The sequence below is a fragment of the Protopterus annectens genome, chromosome 10.part0 (assembly GCF_019279795.1).
Source record: "Protopterus annectens isolate FY-2018-M chromosome 10.part0, PAN1.0, whole genome shotgun sequence".
NCBI lineage: Eukaryota > Metazoa > Chordata > Ceratodontiformes > Protopteridae > Protopterus > Protopterus annectens.
Genome location: NC_056744.1, coordinates 1,328,431,411 through 1,328,452,993, shown reverse-complemented (window position 1 = coordinate 1,328,452,993; position 21,583 = coordinate 1,328,431,411).

The window sequence follows — 21,583 nt, the reverse complement described above, 5'->3', positions numbered from 1 at the left end:
CAATGGTGCAGAGTATGGGGAAACAAATCAGATTGTAGTGTGTATGCATACTTTATAGTGCTCTGCTACAGATGCAGCCTATGTGATTGGCTAACTATGATGCATCCCACCTGCCAAGTACATCACTGAGGGGTTTTACTGGCCGAAGTTAAGTGGAACAGGGGTCATGGGTAATTTATACATGATTTGTTTTCCCAGGCAATTTTCTATCTTTTTTTTTAAACAGCCTTTCCTGCTAACCAGTGTAGCGCAGCATACAAACCTGCACTGCAGATATAAACAATGCTCAGCACTCCGTGGATACACCTCCATCAACAGGCATGCTCAGCACAGCAGCATGCCATGCAAACACACCCAAACATGCTCAAACCAGCTAAAACATGCACCCCGAAGCTAAACAAAGCTTAGCAGCACTGAACACACCATTCTGCTTAGCTGAGAGGTGTGCTGCTCGCACTGGCACTGCTGAGCTCCAGTGTGCTTAAACAGATGCAGACACACCCCCTTTTGATAGCTAGCTGTTCTGTGGCACCAACATGGTTCAGGGGCTACACAGATTTTATCTGTGGACACGGTAACTTGATTTTTGCTATTCAGTAACCCCTGCTCTTTTGCATACAGATCCGTGCACACAACTTGGATACTACACTATTCCAGGGCCTGCCTCCTTAGCAACCACAGATATCTACCATTGTACATACTCTATGCAAGGCTCTATAATGCATTATTGTGACATATTTATTATTTTCAGTTGTTACATTTTTTTTGCATAACAGCATGTTTGCGCACAGCTGCATGCCAGGCAAATGTAATATGGGTATTAGAATAAAAACTTATATTATTTTCCATTACTTTTTGTACACACAGGGCATAGTTTTGCAAATATATGTGCCTGCTGTGCTATTTCTGACCTTCTAAATGGGCTTTTACAACCTCTGTTCACTTTTTATTTTCTTGTACACGGACATTTTCCAAGTACAGTTCAGATACTAACAGGGGATCTGCAGGACTGATTATCTGCTTGCTGGATTGCTAAAACACCCTCATTTATATGCAGTTCACCTGCTTATGAGGTCATTTGCATGCCATGGACACTTCTATTTTCGCATGCTTGTGAAAACCCCTCTGATCTCTATACTGGATTGCACGGCTGCTTACTTCCGTGTAAGCTCCATGCCACTATGCCTACATGGAAAATCACTCCATGTAGGCTTTATTGAATTCCCAGTCAGTTGTGTTTAAATTCAGAATCTCTTATTGGAAGCTTTCTAGAATCATTATTTATGTTGGTGTGAGTGATACTGCAACCCAAAATTCCAGTCAGACAGCATTTCTGAAAATAGTATTTTCCTTTTCTTAGCATTGCTATTTGGATATGTAAATCCAGAACATTCAGCATGAATACAGAAATGTGAAGGATTTATTTTAAACACACACCCATACTGTAAAAGCATAACATGCTTAAAGCATAAGTGATAAGGGATAATATGCTGATAAGGGGCCTTAGATGTCTTCGTAAGAGTATGATTCAGAGATGTGATGTGAGATTGGTTGGTGCTTGTACATACCTGGACATTTTACTGAAAGTGTTACTTGGTAAATGTTTCTTTTTGATGCTTGTGCAACCTGGACCTTTTACTGAAGGGGTCACTGGATTAATATTTCATTTTTGTGCTTGTGCATACTCGGACATTTTACTGAAGGGATCACTTCATTTTGGTACTTGTGCATACCTGGATCTTTTACTGAAGGGAATGCTTGGAGAAATGTTTTATTTTGGTGCTGGTGCATACTTGGATATACTCCTGAAGGGGTTGTTGGGGAAAAAAGTAATTTGTTTGTCAAGGAAGTGTCTGTGCATACATGGTCAGACTGCTGAAGTGATTGTTGAGTGCAATAATTTGTTTTGTCATTTTAGTGCTTGTGCATACTTAAGACAAATTAATGAAGGTCTAAAATGAATAAAAAACATTTTGAAAAAAAAAAGACAAATTAATGAAAGGGCTGCTGGGGAAATAATTCAATTGTATTTCAGGAAAGAGCTTGTGTGCACTTGTTTGTAGATTGCAACTCCAATATAGAAATGGATGTGTGTGCTGTGTGGATGTCTGAATATGAATTGCAAGAAAACCTCATTAACATACACTTCTTTACAACATTTCTCATTTGGATCTCATTATTATTAAGGCCTCTTGAATTAGTGTAAATGGCTTTAATGAATCTCATCTTTTCTATCCCCATTCTTAATCATTTGGGATACCCTAAACCATTTGCGCAAGCATCTATGAATGTCCTACAGTCTTATATTTATAAGGCAGTGGAACATAAAAATGGAGTTATACTGAACATTCCTCTTTAAAAATTGGGAACCCAATAATATGCTATAGCTGTCAAAAACATAAGAAAAAACATTCACCGGGTTTTTCAATAAGCAGGACCACAAATAAATGGTGACATGCTAAGGTTGATAGAGACTAATGCTCATAATCTACATAATAAAATGTACCTATTTTCTCATATTATAAACAAAGTTGTGATTAAGTAGTCCTGGTGAAATGACGTTCAACTGAATTCAGTATTATAAATGTTTTATATTTTTACTTTATAAAAAGCAAAGAAAGATGAACTTGGGGGTCTGTGGTGATAATCATTATGGAACATCTTTAATTAATAGACCACATCCTTCATAATTCCACTAATTTGATTGATGCCATATTTATTGATACTGAATTAGACCAAGTACTGTAGACATCTATTGACCACCAAAAGTTAAAATGTAAGAGTTGCAAAAGTTGATCAGCTTTATGTTTCCAAATTAAAGACAGCAAGGTACATAAAATGACTAGGAGCCAAGTGAGGAACAACTCACACAGATTAAACATGATTAAATTATTTACTACTTTGTGAATGAAAATGGATTGGTTGAAGTTGCAGAGTAATCAGCCAGGATAGATAACATAAACTATATCAGTGAATATTCATAATATTCTTCCTGTGTTGCCAGCCTGGGATCACCACACCATTCTAAATACTGGGCAGATTGGTTAACTGAAGATGTTAGCAGATATATAAAGACACTAGTGAATACTAAATAGTAATACTTGTTAAAAGACAAGGATGTTGTGATAATGTTGAACTACATTAAAGCTAGTATCATGAATTGTAAGACAGGAAGTAAAGGAGTTAAAGGCATCTAACTTCTCTAGATAGTATTACTTATAACACAAAAAAATTACTAGGCAAAGAAAGAAAGTGTTTTAGAAATGGAAGCTCATCAAATATAAATCCTCAATGATGAAAGAAATAAACTGCCTAGAAAAATAAATTAGACAGGATTGCTAGCAAAGATTTATATTTGTTTCAAGGATTACCTAGCATGTCCTTTAAATTATTTTGTTTTAGAAGATTAGAAGGAAGAGATTAATAGAAACAGTTTTTATGAGTAAGTACTTGCAGAACACTAAATGCATCAGTCTGTTATACAATACAAGGGATTAACAGACTCAGTGTTTCTGAACATGTAATGAAAAAAATGAGGTGATTAGGTTAATGATCATATGGAAAAAGATCATTCTGTGCAGACATCCAACCAAGTGTTCTAGTACAACATGAAATTAACAATGGAAAATAATAACAGAATGGATACCATTTGTACATTTGACATAACTGACCATGGTATTTTATTTTACAAATTAGTAGAGGGTACATTTGTTCTCCCAGCTTTTTTCATGCAGAGAACAATGATTACATCAGACGTTTATCGGGTTTTAAACCTTAGCTATGGACAGGGGCGTACATACTTGTCAAATATTACAATACCAAAATATATATATTATTATCATTTTATCTTTTTTTACAGTACATTCAAAATTATTAAATGTGTTACAAATGAGGTTGACCACAAAACTCTGCAAAACTTTCTTGATATTTAAATAAGTAGCCTAAATCAAATGATAAGGGTATAAACATCATTACAGTGTAATGTTTTGGAAAACGTGCTGGAGTTATGTATACACACTGCAAAATGAGGTATATATATTTTGTTGACATTTTTGTCCCCACCTGCTAATAATCAGCCTCTCTGTCAACCAATGGACTCATCCATTCTCCATCCCTGGGATGAATATCAGCTGAAAGAGGTCTTCATTAATCAGTCATCAAGGCGGTTAACGTCGTTTTACTTGCTGGCCCTGATTTCCCACCTGGACTCGATAAAGTGTTGAGGTGGTCAATGCCTCACTCGTGTTACCTTCAAGTAGCTATTCCTTGGCCTCTGGAAAGCATGAGTGGTAGCTTCTCAGGCTCTTTCAAGAAAATCTTATCAATTCCATGTGGCCCAGGGCGCTTATGTGGCTCAGAGTGTTAGCATCCGCAAGGGATGCGAGAGTAGCTGCAAGCTTCAGTCATCCCCCTCCCTGCCTGGCTCCTTCACTGCTGGGTCAGTTAATCAAATCATAATCACTAGGCTTGTAGCAAGGGCTTTCACCCCTGTGCTGCACTAAGCTAGACAACATATTGAGAAAATAATTATACTGTGCTGTATGATGTGAATATAGCTTTGTAAAAATCTAGGGTAATTTACATTTTACATTGGAATTACCGAATTATGATTAGACCAAAATTGTAGTATAGTGGTATCTTATGGCACCCATGTCATAGATAGAAATCTAAAAGCAAAGATTTACCAAATTAATTATGACTCTTCGGCAAGAGTGAAAAGAAATCAGTTCTAGTTGGTGTTTCCTCATAATTCAGGTTTTATATGTCAGCAGCTGTTTAGAGTAAGGAAACATTTAATGACTGCACTGAACTTTGTGATGATTGATACTGCCTCCCCAGGGATACATACAAATATTTCAAGCATGGACATTAATGGTCTTCTGGCTTGTTAATATACCAAAACACTTGTTCCCATAATAAGTGTCCAGGCTGTTCTTAAAAATATCTAAACTTGTACTTGCTTTAATGTAATTTCGTAGTCTGTTCCATGCATCAGGTACTCTATCAGAGAACCAGTTAGTACACTTCTCATTCCTATAGTATCTTCTACATAGGCTGTCTGATAATTCTCTAGTACTTTTTGATAACACCAAACAGTCCCAGAGGTAATTATCTCTAAATGCTCTATATACCTGAATAAGGTCTACTCTTAAATATCTGTAAGAGACACTGTACAAGTTTAGATATTTTAGTCTTTCATAGTAACTTACATTTTCACATCCATGGATGCCCTTGGTATATTTCTGCTGTACTCTTTCCAGTTAACTCAATGCTTGTTTTCTTATAGGGTTTCCATATTGTTATTCCATAGTTTGGGTTTAATGTAATTAACATACAATGACTTCATCATTTTTGATTCCCCAGACTTTGTAACCCTTTTTAACCAACCTATAGTTCTATAACTATCATTAACTAATTGCTTGATATGATTAGAAAAACTCAAAGCTGGATCTACCCATACACCCAGGTCCTTAAATGAGTCTACAGGTTCAATCACTGTAAGCTATATTAAATATTCACGTTTCAATTTATGTCTCCCAAATTTTATATGCTTAGTTTTTGATGTACTCATCAGCATATTATTCTCCTGTGCCCAAATGGACAATTTAGTCAAGTTATTTTGCAGACATGCCTTAGCTGTAACACATGTAATCAGTTTACCTAATTTCAAGTTGTCTGCATATAGACTGTAGAACACCTCAGATGAAAATGTTTGGTCTGAGAGATACAATATTAACAAGTAAGGGCCTAGGACAGGGCCCTGTGGGACACCCTGACTGTAACCAAGGATTTCACCTGTCTAATTGCGATATGATACTTGCCATGTCCTGTTTGCAAGCCATACAGCTATCCATCTTATCAAGAGTACATCAATACCTAGTTGTACTGATTTTCTGATCAGTGTTTTGTGTATAACCCTATCAAATGCTGAAGTTATATATATAGAAATTACATCATAGGTTCATAGGTTCATAGGTAGGTACTAGGCTATCGGCCCAAGGGCCTACGTAAGCCTAGCCAGCAAGGTTCCATGGCTTACGCCAACCAAGAAAGTTATTTTCCTGTGCCACTGTCAAGCAGAGACACAGAAGTGATCCACGGGGTGTATTTCCTATTTCCCATCCACTCATCAAGATTTTTCTTGAAGAGTGCTAATGAAGAACTTTGCTTGACATAGATGGGTAGCTTGTTCCAGAGTATAGGAAGTCTCTGGGACAGGAATCTATCCCTCCAGTGTGTCCTGTTTATTGTGGTGACAAGGTTTAGGTCTCTAGAGCGTGTAGCTTGGAGGGATTGGGATTTCTTTAGGTGTAGCATGTCCAACAGATCTGGGTTTGACATAGCTTTATATGTTAGACAGAGATCACCTCAGAGTAGGCGATATGTTACGGAGTAAAGCTGGAGATTTTTGAGGTGGTCAGTGTAGGGCTTTTGTTTGAGGCAGTAATCCTCTTTGTGAGGTACTTCTGTGGCCTTTCCAGCTGCTGCAGATGTCTTGTGAGGTACATTCCAAAAGGGGCATTGTACTCTATAATGGTTCTAATGAGTGATGAGTAGAGGGGAACAATGACCTCTTTTTTCCTGGATGAGAACCCTTTTATGATGAGGTGTGCCACATAGAAGGACTTCCTGACTACTGTGGCGATGTGATTATCAAAGGAGAGACTACTGTCCACCTAGGCCCCAAGGTCTCTTATTACGCATTCGGTGTTAAGTAGATCACAGCACAATTTTTCATTCATAGTTGTTTTACATGGTTATAGAACATCATGTTACAGGTGGTAATAGATCTATTTTCAACATATGCATGCTGATATATGGTTTCAAGTCCCAGCCTATCCAATTCTGACAATAACTTATCCAATATTACCTTCTCCATTATTTTTCCACAACATGAAAGTAGACTCAAGGGTCAATATGTCTCTGGGTTTGTCCCACTCCCCTTTCACTTAAAGGCAGGTTTAATAAGTACATGTCTCCAATCTTGAGGAATCTCCCCAGATTTATATGACCTAATGAATAATAGATATAATGGTACTGTAACTTCTTGCTGAAGTGATCTCTGGTCATTTTTACTAATTCCATTTCCTCCCTGTGTTTTGTTTGCCTCCAATCTGTGTGGTTCTTTTTCAATATAATCTAATTTGATTCCAGTATCTGGGGTTACTTGGATGTCACTAGGACATGTTCTACTGATGTTTTCAAGTCTTTAGCAAATTGGTATACATTTTTTTATTATTTATATCACTTACATCTCCCCATTTCTATTTTGAATATTACTAAAGCTTTATTTTGCCATGCCCAATGCTATTTGTCTGTTAAAGAAATTGTCCACCTAATATATAAACAATTACAGAATGCACAACAAGTGTTCTCTTTTTCACCAGCTTTATTTTTCTTGGCTTTAAATCTCATCCAGCTTGCAATATATCATTATAAAGATACAATTTCCAACCAGACTATGATCTTTTCTTTGGAATTACTGGTAGATGCTTTTAGGTTCATAGGTTTATAGGTAGGTTCTAGGCTATCTGCCCAAGGGCATTTATAAGCCTAGCCAGAATGTGTCAGCTTTCACCACCCCATTGATTAATTAACTGATCCCCTGTCAAGCAGAGCCAATGAAGTGATCCCAGGGGTGTATTTCTGTTACCCATCCACTCGTCAAAGTTTCTCTTGAAGAGTGTTAGTGAGGGTCACTGCCTGATGTAATTTGGAATTTTGTTCCAAAGTATAGGGAGTCTCTGTGACAGGAATCTATCCCTCTAGCATGTTCTATTTATTGTTGTGGTGAGGTTTAGCTCACTAGAGCACGTGGCTCGCAGTGACTTGGATTTCTTTAGGTGGAGCATGTCCATGAATTCTGAGTTGGACATGGCTTTGTAAGTCAGGCAGAGATCACTTCTGAGTAAGCGATATGCCACTGAGTACAGTCAGAGTTTTTTCAGTCTGGCTGCATAGGACATATGTTTGAGGCCAGTAATCCTCTTGTTGAAGTACTTTTGTGGTCTTTCCAGCTGTTGGAAATGTCTTGTGAGGTACATCCCAAGTGGGGCAGTGTACTCTGTGATGGGTCTAATGAGTGACTAGTAGAGGGGCACTATAACCTCTTTATTTCTAGATGCAAACCCTTTAGTAATTAGATGGGCCACATAGATGGATTTCCTAACTACTTTGGCAATATGATTGTCAAAGGAGAGATTACTATCTACCTGGGTCCCCAGATCTCTTATTACCTCTTCTGTATTAAGGGGGCTGCCACCTATGTGGTAATCCGTGGGTGTTTTGTTTTTCCCATATGGGATGACTATGCATTTTTTGGCATTTAGCTTGAAACCATGACTTTGACACCAGGTGTCTGTCTTAGTAAGGCCCTTTTGGAGGATGTTCGTGTCAGCCAGAGAGTCAATTATGGCTCCCAGTTTGCAGTCATCAGCGAACTTGGTTAGCCATAGTCCTCCTGAATTTGCCTGTACTTCTGAGAAGTATATGCTGAACAGTAGGGTTCCCAGGACTGAGCCTTGCGGGACACCACTTGTGACTGGTTTAGAGTCAGACCTGGTGCCCGCTATTCTTACCATGTGAGTTCTGTCCATAAGCCAGTTGGCAACCCATCTCATGAAGTTCAGGTTTATGTTCAGGCTGGTGAGTTTTTCTGTAATACCCGAGCAGGGAATGGTGTCGAAAGCCTTGGCGAGATGAAAGTAGGCTGTGTGAACCACCTTTCCCTCGTCTATGGCCTTGGTGACTGTCTCAAAGAAGTCAACCAGGTTTAGTAGGCATGATCTGCCCTTAACAAAGTCAAACTGGGTCGGGTCAAGTGTTTGGAGGTTCCCAGTGTCTTTGTTAATGAGTTCCATGATGATGTGCTCCATAGCCTTGCAGGCAAGGCTAATCAGGCTGATGGGATGATAGTTACCAGGGTCAGTTGTGGCCCCTCCTTTGTGGAGAGGAATAACCGTTGATGTGCGCCATTCTATGGGCATGTAGCCTGTGGAGAAGCTGAGGTTGAACAGCGTGTTTAGGTGGGAGGTTAGTTCATTCTGTAGTTCGTGCAAGATGCAGCCTGGGACACCATCTGGTCCCATTGATGCTGTGTTTTTGGCTTTTGAAAGGGCTGTTTTCACCTGTGCGTCTGTGATTTTTGGGACACTACACTTTTTCGGTATTGTTGTGGGCCCTTTTGGAGGTGAGAGGGGGGTGAAGTTTACACTGAATCTATCTGCCAGGATGTTGGCAATATCAGTAGGTTCAGTATATTTTGTGCTATTTTGCACTAGTTCAGTGCATATCTGCGAGTTGCCACTTAGATTCTTAACATAACTAAAGAAGGCTTTGTGGTTATCTTTTGAATCCTTAGCCTTGGATGATTTCATGAGGGACCTTAGTTTCTTACTGATACTGATCAGGGATGTCTTTCCTTCTTGGGATTTGCTTTTTTTTCTGAACTAGTTTCCTTCTTCTATTGTATAGCCTGTTTATGTCAGGAGTCCACAAAACTGGTTTCCTTCTCTTAGAGGAGTGAGTCTTGGTTTTGCTAGGGATGGCACGATCCATGCATCCTTGTAGGTGCTCATAGATTGCATTTGTAAAGGTTTCTGCATCTTGGGCAGCATTATCCTTTAGAGTGGGGGCTATGAAACTTACCACCTCTGTCATAAGTAAGGTGAAGTTTGCTTTAGAAAAGTTTTTTACTGTGGTTTCCTTAGTTGGGGATAGTGGTGGGGTGTGGACATCCAGAGTGATTAGTTTATGGTCTGATCTAACCAGTGACAGGTTGATCTCCGGTGTGGAACACCTGTCGCCCATGTTGGTGATGACCAGGTCCAGTATGTTTTCACCTCTGGTAGGGGAGTTTACCAGCTGATTCAGGGTGTTTGAGTTGATGAATTCTAGGAAGCGCTGGGCCTGGGAGTTTGTACTCGAGTAGTTTTCCCAGTGAATGGTAGGGTAATTGAAATCACCCAATATCAGGGTGTTCGGTAGGACCTTCATGTTTTCCAGTGTCTCCAGAAAGGTGGAGTGTGGGTCCTGGGTCATGGAGGGTGATCTGTAGCAGGCCACAATTTGCATTGCAGATTTGCCCAATGTTAGTTGCACATGGATGATCTCAGAGGTATCATGCTGCACCACTAGCCTGGAGGTGTAGGTATCCTTGATGAATATGGATACACCCCCTCCTTTTGTGTTTCAGTCCATGTTCTGTGGCCAAAACGTGTGGTATGAGTTGTAGCCTGGTAGTGCTGGGGTGCTCTCTGGAGCCTTGAACCAGGTTTCAATTACTGCACAGATGTCGGCGTTCTCCATACTGAGGAGTGCTTTGAGCGCATGCATTTTGAGATTTAAACTCTTGGCGTTGAGTAGCATAACCCTCAGTTTTTTGTTAATTGTGCTGTTTACGGAGGTGGGTTTTACTTTTGAGCCTTGCCTAAAAAAGGCACTATGGGGGCAGCAAGAGCCTTGGCCAGTATTCAAAAGCCTAGGGGTGACAGGTGCAAGCCATCTCTTGCGAAGCAATGTGGCTTGTCAAGCATGTTGTCCCAGGCTGACAGACACTGGATCCCCTTTGAATGACACCAGAAGCTGAGCCAGTTGTTGAAATGATTATTTTGTCTTTATACTGAGGTATCATTCTTGGTGAGGGCAGGATGCTACTCAGGGTCAGGGTCATACCAACCTGGGCTACATGATCAGAGAGCTCTTCCATGTCTCTTTTCATGTAGTCCATGGAAGTACGTCTCAGGTCATTCACACCAACATGAACAATGACAGAATCATATTTGTACTTGTTCTGGAGTGACCTGAGTGCTTGTGTTATGTAGCAGATTCTGGCTCCCAACAGGCAGCTAACAGTAATCTTCTGCTTGTCCAGCCTAGTGAGTGAGATGTCAGTGTGCCTGACTATAGAGTCACCTATTACTAGTGTGTTAGGTATGTTATTTCGCCTTAAGGGCTGTGATTGTGTGACACACTGATTTTATGTTTTATATGTTGTCTGGTTTGTGACGGGAGGGGCAGGTTGTTTGGGTGTCTGCTTTGGAAGTCTGTGATGCTTTTGCAGGTTTTTATTTAGAGCCTCTGAGTATGATTTTGTGTATTTATATGTATTTTTTTTGCCAGTGCTGTTTTAATAGCTTTGTGTGTGGCTGGAGGTGTGGTGCAGGTGCTAACCTTCTCCTCTTGACTGTCTGTTCCAGTCTTGGGTAGAGACAGCTTAGCTTCCAGTTTGGCTGTATAATTGCTTCTCTCGCATATGTTAGTGTTTTGTGGAAGGAGGAGAGGGTTGTCTGTGTACATGAGGCAGTTGTAACATTGCCTCAGGATACCCAGATTCACCAACTGGACTGGAGAGTACACCTGAAATTGCCCTTTGGTCATGCCTGAATAGTAGGGTGAGCTGCTTAGTCACTTGGTTGGTGAGGGGTGAATAAAGAGCCTTGCCCTGCTGGGCAATCAGTGTCAGGGTATATTAGTGCATGCTATTAGGTCTGAGCAAGTGCTGGGCTGAAAGATGCCTTTTGAGTGCTTAGGTTGAGAGTTAGACTAGTTTCAAGGGAAAAACTGAAGAGTAGACTTAGTGGAGCCGGGAATAAGTTAACCATAGCTAACTGGCACTGCTCGGTGTGCAAAACCATGCAAACATGGTTTTGATAGTAGGGAAATGAAACAGATAGAAATTTGTCCAAAATGGCCAATAAACTACTAATGTCTGGACTGGACCACTCCTCCAGAGACACATAGGTTGCTCAAAGCTCCCCTCTCTCACAGGTGAACAGAGAAACGTCCTATCCAAGTAAGGTATGGGCAACTCAGAAACTAGTATCACAGCCCTGAATTCAGCACTAGCCTGAAAACTGGACTATACTAGCTTAGAAAGGTGGGAAACAAGGAATTTTTTTGAAAAGATAAGGCAAAGACAGTAAAAATTACACTTAAAACAGCTTTAAACGACTACAAACAATCAGAAAAGGTTATCGCACTTTAGTGTGTAGCCTACAACAGTTAAACTTATTTAGACAAAAAACAACTTTTTAAAAATGCAGGCAGTCAAATAAGTACAATATGTGAAACAAAAACAAGCTTTTAAATCACAATAAATGCTGGAAAATCTGCTTTTAGGCTGAACAGTTAAGTACAGCAAGAAAGTAGAGAAAAATGATACTTAATCACTCCAAAGTCTCTCTTCTAAGCTAAAAGGTTTGTATCAGTTTAAGGCTTTCTAGTGCTACCCAGTAGGTTAGTTACAGGAAAGATGGGAAACAAGTGCAGATGTGGTCTTTTAAACCAGAAAGTTGAAAGAGACGGACAAACTGTCCAAATGGTCAATAAACTACAATTTCTGGGCCAAGAACCTCTCCTCTTGTGGTAGACCGGCTACCTAGTGCTTGCCACTCCCACTGATAAGCTAGAGGGCTTTCCTCCAACACAAAAAGGCTTGCAGGGCTCAGAAGCTTACCAATAGTCCTGGATACAGCAACTCTGAATCTAGACTAGGCTAGTTACAGGAAAGGTGGGAAACAAGCACAAGTGTGGCTTTTAAACCAGAATGTTGAAGGAGATGGAAAAAAACTGCCCAAACGGCCAATAGCTACAATTTCTGGACCAGGAACCACTCCTCTTGTGGTAGATAGGCTACCTAATGCTTACCACTCCCACTGATAAGCTAGAAGGCTTCCCTCCAACACAGAAAGGCTTTGGTGGTTCAGAAGCTTACAAAGAGTCCTGGATACAGCAAATCTGTACTTGGACTAGACTAGTTACAGGAAAGGTGGGGAACAAGTACAAACGCAGGCTTTTAAGCCAGCAAGTTGAAAGAGATGGAAAACTGCCCAAACAGCCAAATAAACTACAATTTCTGGGAAAAACTCACTCTTCCCATGGAGGATAGGCTACCTAGTGCTTACCACTCCCACTGATAAGCTGGAAGGCTTCCCTACAACACAGAAAGGATTGGGGGGCTCAGAAGCTTATTGACAATCCTGGATACAGCAACTCTGTAACCGGACTAGGCTAGTCATAGGAAAGGTGGGAAACAAACGCAAACACAGGCTTTTAAATCAGAAGGTTGCAAGAGATGGAAAAGCTTCCCAAACGGCCAATAAGCTATAATTTCTGTTTATATAATTTTTAGTTCAAATAGGGACTATAGAACAATAGGGAAACTATAATTTCTAGTTCAAATAATTTTGAACTGATGCTTACAGTTGACTACGTTCTTCCTCATTAGAATCCGTTTTAAGATAACCAGAAAAGTTTAGCAAACTTAGGGTTTACATAATAAATTCAAGATGGCATTATGGTTCTTTTTGAGAACCAAAAATTGTACTGGATAGTACTAACTTCAATGATAATCTGAATGAACGATATCCAAACTGCCCAAGATGTTAAAAACAGGTTTATTCCAAATGCATAAAAACAGTGAACACTCCAAAATAGCAGCACCGAAATCACCAATAAACCAGGTTTCGTCCCAAGGAAATGACTTCATCAGATTGGTGACATAGTACCACTAATATATACTAAAACACATTAAACAATTACACTTAATTGACAATTATTTAATTTAGTTTGAGTTGAAAACCAAACCCTAAGAGCACCAGCTTCTGCCTATGTTTGCTTCATTGGTTTTCCTTTACAAAGTTAATACATACTACATAAACCTAGCTGTGATGTATGTAAAAAATTAGTATACATACCTAAAAAATATATATATGTAAAAAATGTAAATCATCCTACACTTGTGTATATGGTTATTTATTCTAAAAGCATATGTGTTGTGTGTATGTAAATGTTAATTTAAAATTTTTAAATTTGCTACAATTACTTCAATATGTATATAGAATATATAAATAATAACCTCTTCACACACTACTAATGTTCAACAGCTAAAAATTAAATGTTTTGAATATTTCTTATTTTAAGCCAAGGCTTGATTGAAAGAAATTCATTCAAGCCTGGGTTATTACAGGCGTCCAGCCTAAGTTGCCAGATAAGCTCGCTCATGTCTAAATGGAACTGGGTAATTCTACCTTGGAGGTCATAAATCACCTGCTGTATCACACAAAACTTAAAAGTGTGACTACCATTGGTCATAATGTGTCTCGCTAGGGCATTTACAGATTTTTTATGTTGTATGTCTAACATATGTTCTTTTATTCTATCCCTAAACCTTCTACAGGTTTTTCCAACATAGAATGCCCTGCATTGTTGACACTTAGCCAAATATACCACATTTTTAGTAAAACAATCAAAATGACCATTAATTACAATGTCACAGTTGTTAACAAAAATATTTTGTCCCGTTGTCCAAATATGTTTACATGTAGTGCATCTTCCACACTTATAGTTACCTTTGGGTTTATTACTAATGTTATTGCTGTCGGCCATACCCCTTTCAAAAATATCTTTCAATGACCAATCCTTTCTATATACAAATTTTAGGCTTAAGTAAAAAAAGCCTTTGTTCCTCCTTGTGTTTGTGAAAAATATCCCAATATTTCATAACAATATTGACTATGAACTCAGTGTCCCTGTTGTACCTTAAAATATATAAAATGGTGTCATTACCAAATGTATTATGCTCCCTATGGTGGGTAGAATATCCAAACTGATCTACATCCGATAATATAATTGGAACCATAATCTTGTTGTTCCTTTTAAAAACAATTTCCTTTTTCAGGTCTTCACATAACCTATTTGGGTACCCTCTATTGAGAAACATTCCTATTACAAAATCTAATTCGTTCTCAAAGTCCACAGTATCACTAACCATTCGTACTACTCGAATCATCTGCCCTTTAACTATGGCTTTCTTCTGATGGTTGGGGTGCCAACTATCGTAATGTAAATACGAGTTTGAGAAGGTAGGTTTCCTATATATAGTTGATTTCACACTATGTTCTTTCTTGTCATATATTAAACTAATGTCCAAAAAATCTATCTTCTCAGTATTGGTTGAGTGTGTGAACTTCAAAAACCACACGGTATTGTTGATGTAATCTATAAAGTTGTCTAATTATAGTTTGTTTCCTGTCCAAACAATAAAAATGTCATCCAAAAATCGCATATATATGTTTATGTATGGACAATGGAATGTTTCTCAATAGCCATTCATGCTCCAATTTCCCAATTATCAACACCCTCAGGCTATACCTGTACCTTTGGTCATCAACAAACTTCCCCATCCATAAGGACCATAGACAACAAACCAAGGGTGAATTTGTGATTCCCCACCCATTGTTCCAAACTGAGTTTTGGGAAGTGCTTTGTTTCACATGAATGTAGACTCTGTTCCAGAGAAGGAGTAGTCTCTGAGAGACATACCTATCCCTCCAACATGTTTTGTTTATATCACACCAAACGAAACACAAAGGCAATGTACAAACAATGTCCAAACAAAAATTGGCTCAAGCAGATCCATGGTAAAACTGAAATTTATGGAACTTTAATAAACACAAAATAAAAAAGATTAGTGCTTTTGTTCACTTCATATGAACTTAATCAGATAATCTTATACATGTTTGCCCTGTTTAAGTACACTCAAAAGCAAGCCCATTGGTCAATCCACACAAACCCTTCCTTAAAAGCAGCACATTCCTTTAATCCAATATACACTGTACAAAAATATCTAAAATATATAAATTAAACATAAAATACATAACACCAATATAGGTACAGCAATATCAGTTGCTGTAGTCTTAAGTAGTTAACATTTTAAACATTTAAGAATTTAAGAATTTTAAACATTCAAGTATTTATAAATAATTAAGAATTTCTATTGCCTTTTTTATTGACTATTTTAGGTCTGTTATTTGATATGAGTTGTTTGTTTTTCTATACCCTAGAAATAAAATGAATATCCTGCAAACAACAGCATAACATCCCTGGTCATTTATACTGGCTACATTCACTGAACCCTCCAAAGATGTAGATATCCTCCAGGAAGGTGTGACACAGACAAATAACTGGTGCCAGAACCATGGCCAAAAACTCAAAGCAAAAATAATAAAAAGATATAGAGGGGTAGATTGCATCTGTAGAAGGGTGTTTTTTTTTTCTTTTGGATTTGAAGAATGTTTACAGGTGGTTATTTAAGTAACGGATACAGGTTTATGGTAGTGCAGGACTGGGGTGTCAATATTGAATGCCATGTTTTTTATTGTAAAGTAGAGAATTGAAGATTTTAGTTAGTTTCTTTGTATACATTAGTGGATTGTCTATAGCAACTAATGGTGTTTCATGAGCAAGGCAACTATAGCTTACATATCATTTATGTTTAGAGGATTATATGTAAATAGCATGACAGTTTAGTAACAAAGAGAATAGTGGAATTTAGAATAATGGATGAATTTAGTTTTGGAATTTTTTCATGGTTTGCAGAAAAGTGACATTGATTGGTAATGTGGAAAAGACTGTTTCAGGGCTTCCTTGGTCAATAAAATTAACGAAGTCCACTGAATTCTGCACAGATTCTAATGAAGTCTCATGTAACTCTTAGAGACAAAGGCTTTTATTATGGAAATAAAAGTCTGTGCAACTGATGTCAGTCTTCAGTGTTTTGTTTTACTACTGGAGTTCCAAATTATTTTATTTTATTTATTTGTTGCATGTGTTTACTAAAAATGTCCGAATAGGTCTGAAAACCCTTTTCACGGAAAAATCTACAAAGATAAAACACCGCAAGTATCAAAAATCAATATGTACACTCAGTTTTATGGAAACTTTACATTTACAACACAGTACACTAATAATTAAGCAGGGCATGAATTAAATATTTTGGCTTCCAATATGAGTAGACTGACTCAATGCAATGAATATCAGAATCCCTGTTCTGCATTCTCTTGAATCAAACAAACAAAAAAGCAGCACTTTTTTAAAATGGTTTCAATTTGCAGGGGGGCAAGTCCACCTGGACCCACCAAACTTATATATATATATATATATATATATATATATATATATATATATATAAATATAATTCAGACAACACAAACAGTGCACGAATCACCACAAGAATGCAACAGAAAAATCAGATACAGCAACAGTCCAGATATATCCAGCACCTCTGAAAAAAATCACAAATATTGTAAATGCAGTAACATAAAGGATTTATTTGTAATAATAAATAAGCAAAGGCAGCCAAGCTTACAGCAAAACAAACAAACCAGTTTTGCCCAATGGCAAATTATATCTGGACTGTTTATATATATATATATATATATATATATATATATATATATATATATATATATATATACATATTTATATAGCAATATGTATATACATATTTATATATAAATACCAACTCCATGGCACGTGCACTCTCTCTCTCTCTCTCTCTCTCTCTCTCTCTCTGTCATATCAAATTCAATCAAAGAAAGGGGGCATTTCTCCAAAATGTGAATCATTGCTGGCAGAACTTGCCTACAGTAATTTTCTATGGAGGAACTCCTATCCTCAGTGGGTTAAACTTCAGGTAAATGAGGCTCTAGAATTTAATCTTTGTCCACAAGTAGGTTACCAAATATACTGAAACAAACATTTAATATTGTCATGAATAAGTAGAACATTGATAAATAAGTACATAGCAAATGGAGAATATTGACACTAAATTAAAAATTCTTAGGAAGATTTTGCTGTGTTATTTGTCAGCTCTGTGCAGGTAATTTTGTTGTGTTGTGTACAGGATTTTTAAACTTAAGGTTGTTAGAGAACAATGTATTTCTTATGATTATTCTTCACAAAATGCATATTAATTTACAATTTCTTCATAAATGAACTAAAATAATTGTTTATGTTAAAATTACATGTAGTATAGATGTATAGTTGTGCAAACCAAAGATACTTATTGTTGTTGCCCAGGAAGGGAGGAGACAGCACAATGGGAAAGAGGTTGTGTTTTATGTGAGCACTGACCTACCCAGACTGGGATGGGTTGTTAACAAGAAATGTTGGGGGGGACACCATGTACTGGTACTGAAAGATACAAGGTCAGGAAAAACAGAACAGGTTGCCAGGGTAGGCGGCTTGTGCATTGAAAACATTATTGTTGCTAAAAACATGGTTAAGTGTTCATGTGCAGCACAAAGCAAGTAGCATGAGGGTCTGCAGAGACCCTATTTGTTAACTAAAGGGAAATGTCAGAATTCTGCATGTATGTTACTGATAAGAAAGAGTATAAAACCTGTGTAATTTTGCTGCTTCATGTGACTGATTTGAAAAAATTGTGAAGGCAGTCTTCTAGTGCTGTGATTTATTCTACTACAATAAAGAAACAAATGATTTGCACATGCTGAAGAGTTATTCTTGCTTCAAGACTAACAGGTAATTAATGTTATGTATATTTTAACTGAACTCTTAACAAGGTTATATTTTGAGTTGTTGTCCATAGTCAGCAGAATGATAATAACAGGCATGGTATCCTCAAAGTGACTTTGTACATTCTATTTCATGAATGTATGATGGGTATTTTACTAGACTGTAGTGTATACATGCAGATGAAAGATCGTTATGTAACTGGATAGACTGGTAGGTTACCTTTAAAAAAGTCTCAGCATGATGTTTGTGTGCTTTGTAACTAAAATGTCAAGGCTGTACCTACCAGGAATTTTAGAGAATAGAAGAAATTACATGATATCTTAGAAAATGTTGATATGTTAGCCAGTCAATTGATACCTATAAAATTGTTTGATCTTTGGAAGGAACAGTTGCAGAAAGCATTTCAACTACAGATCTTTAAATGTATGCATAGGAACAAGTGTGTCCTTTGTTGCAAGAAGGCCAGAAAAGAAAACAATATAAGGATGTTCTATTCATGAAGATGATGTGGAAATGAATGATGAGACACACAAAATGGCAGTGTGCAGTAATATCTGTGGGTTAAATTTCAAACCTGAAATTATGAGGTATGGTGTTACAAAGCTTCCTGTGTAGAAGGGGGCTGGAGTAAGCAGTTCACAGTTTGCTGAAGTATAGGGGTCTTTCTTTATTTTTTATTTTGTTTGGGGGGGGTGTCAGGATATATAAAAATGAGATAGTGGTAAGCACGATACTGTGAATGTAGGTTTCGAGGTGGTAGAGACAGAGAAAATTATGAAAAAGGTAGCTGGAGACAGATAGACTGACTGACTGACTGAGTTCTTGAGTGGTACTGATATTAAGTAGGAAGTGACATGCCAAGGGGTGTTGAATTTGACAAAAGAGGTGTAATTGAATACTTCTGAGGTGAAGAATAGTGGTAGTTTGGGAATGAGAAAGAGTGAAACATATGGTAATGCAGGCAGAGAAAGCAGACAGTGACATATTGTATTTCTTTATGTTTATCTTGAAGGGGCTTGGATTCCCAATATGTATCACTTCTTGTTGTTGTTACCATTTTATATATTGTATTCAATAGGTATGTACTGCATGGAGCATGTTGATTATGCTCCGATATCTGGAAAAAGACAAATCAGTTCAGAACTAGAGTGATGTGAGACCCAACCTTAACAAATGTTAAGCACCCCCTCCTGAAGGTTGTCAAGGTTGTGTTCAATGCTAAGCAGCAAAATCTGCCAGTACAAAAGACGGTGACAGAATAAAAGATTTGTTTCCATCACTAATATGTCTCTGACTTCCTGTCCTGAACGTAAAAACTTACTAGGTGCATTAATAATATTTTTTTCTTATTGGAAACTTTGCTACACTCCCACAACATTGATGTTGTTTGTGAAACATAGTTAAAGAACAATGACTGGAAACCAGTTCTGTCAGGATATAAATGTTTCTACTGTAACAGACATTCTAACAAAAAATCAGGAAGAGGTGTTATGATAGGGATTAAAGAAAATGATGAGACCTGTGATTATTACATGTTCAATGACAACACCCATACTATAGACTGTGCAACTGTGACAATAAAGACAACCCTGGAATATATAACAATTGATTAAGTGTACAGACCACCAAAGTCAAGTCCAGATGACCTAGAGAATTCATACATTTCTTGCAGGAAACACAGTAGGAAAAATAATATCAGCTGAGGTCTTAAATTTACCAGAAACAGACTGTAATAATATTGATCCAACAACTTTAATAAGGAAAATGTTCACAATATATATTCAGGAACAACAATTGCTTCAGATTGTAAAAAACCTACCAGGGGATGGAACATACTAGACATTGTTTGTATTCTTAAAGAAATTACTGTAACTCCAAGTCAAGTTTTACCACCGCTGATGTGCAATGATCCTGGGCTTATAAGGGTTAATTTGTTGCTAGGTAATTCTGTCAAACTGAAATCTAAATCAATGCACAGAAAGTTAATTACAGATTATATGAAAGCAAAACAGTCACAATGTAACTGTAGTGAGGTGTTCAGTGGAAAAACTGCAGATGGAATGTGAAAAGTTTTGAAAGAGAAATTGTGTGCGAAAAATCAAACAAATGTTTAACATTAGGATAAAGAACAAGATATCTGAGGTTCCCTATTACGTTGTCAAACTTTTGAATGTTTGAACACTATACGGTCGAATCCATATGTTTGAACTTTGAAAAGTTCAAACGTGTTAACGGAGATCTCCATTCAGTGCAGAACGGGAAGATTTCCCTTTACTGCACTGTAGTGCGATCGCAGAGTTGGTATATGTAAAAAGTGGGGAGCGTGGGGGTGTAGGGGAGCTTGCCCCCTCTGCTTTCAACCGTTAGGTAATTTTTTTTCTGTTTTTTATTTTTTTTTTTTTCTGTCATTTTCGAAATTTTAAGGGTTTAACCATATAGCGTTTGAACATTTAAAGTTTCGATAATGTAATATAAACCCAATATCTGATTAAGGTGACAGACAAAAAATATAAGACATGGAAGACAGGTCAAATGACAATTTGAAGACTGAAATAAACTAGCTGGATAAACAGATTAAGCATAGTGTGAGACAAGATCAATAAAAATTTAAAGAGAAATTTATATAAAGATATTGAGCATAATAGGAAACCTTTTTATAGATACATAAGATATGGAAGGAGTAAAGACACACAAATTGATAAACTGTGCAGATTCTAAAATTTATTCTCAGACAAAATAGATTATAGATATATTTACAAAATCTTACGCAAAACAGTTTGTCTCCACAAAAGGGGCGATACTTTGCCCTAGTGACATCCAGGTAACCCCAGATACTGGAATCAAATTAGATTATTTTGAAAAAAAAACTGTGCAAATTGGATCCAAACAAAGCACAGGAAGGAGACAGAATTAGTAACAATGACCTGAGAACACTTCAGCAAGAACATACGGTACCACTATATCTATTATTCACTAGGTCATATAAATATGGGGAGATTCCTTAAGATTGGAGACATGCGCTTATTAAACCTGTCTTCAAGGGAAAAGGGAGTAGGACAAACCCCCTTAAGTCTACTTTCATGTTGCGGAAAAATAATGGAGAAGGTAATATTGGATAAGTTGTTGCCAGAACTGGATAGACTGGGACATGAAACCATATATCAGCATGGATAAGTTGTAAACAGATCTATTACCACCTGTAATATGATGTTCTATAACAATATAATAGCTGTGAATGAAAAATTGCGCTGTGATGTAATTTATA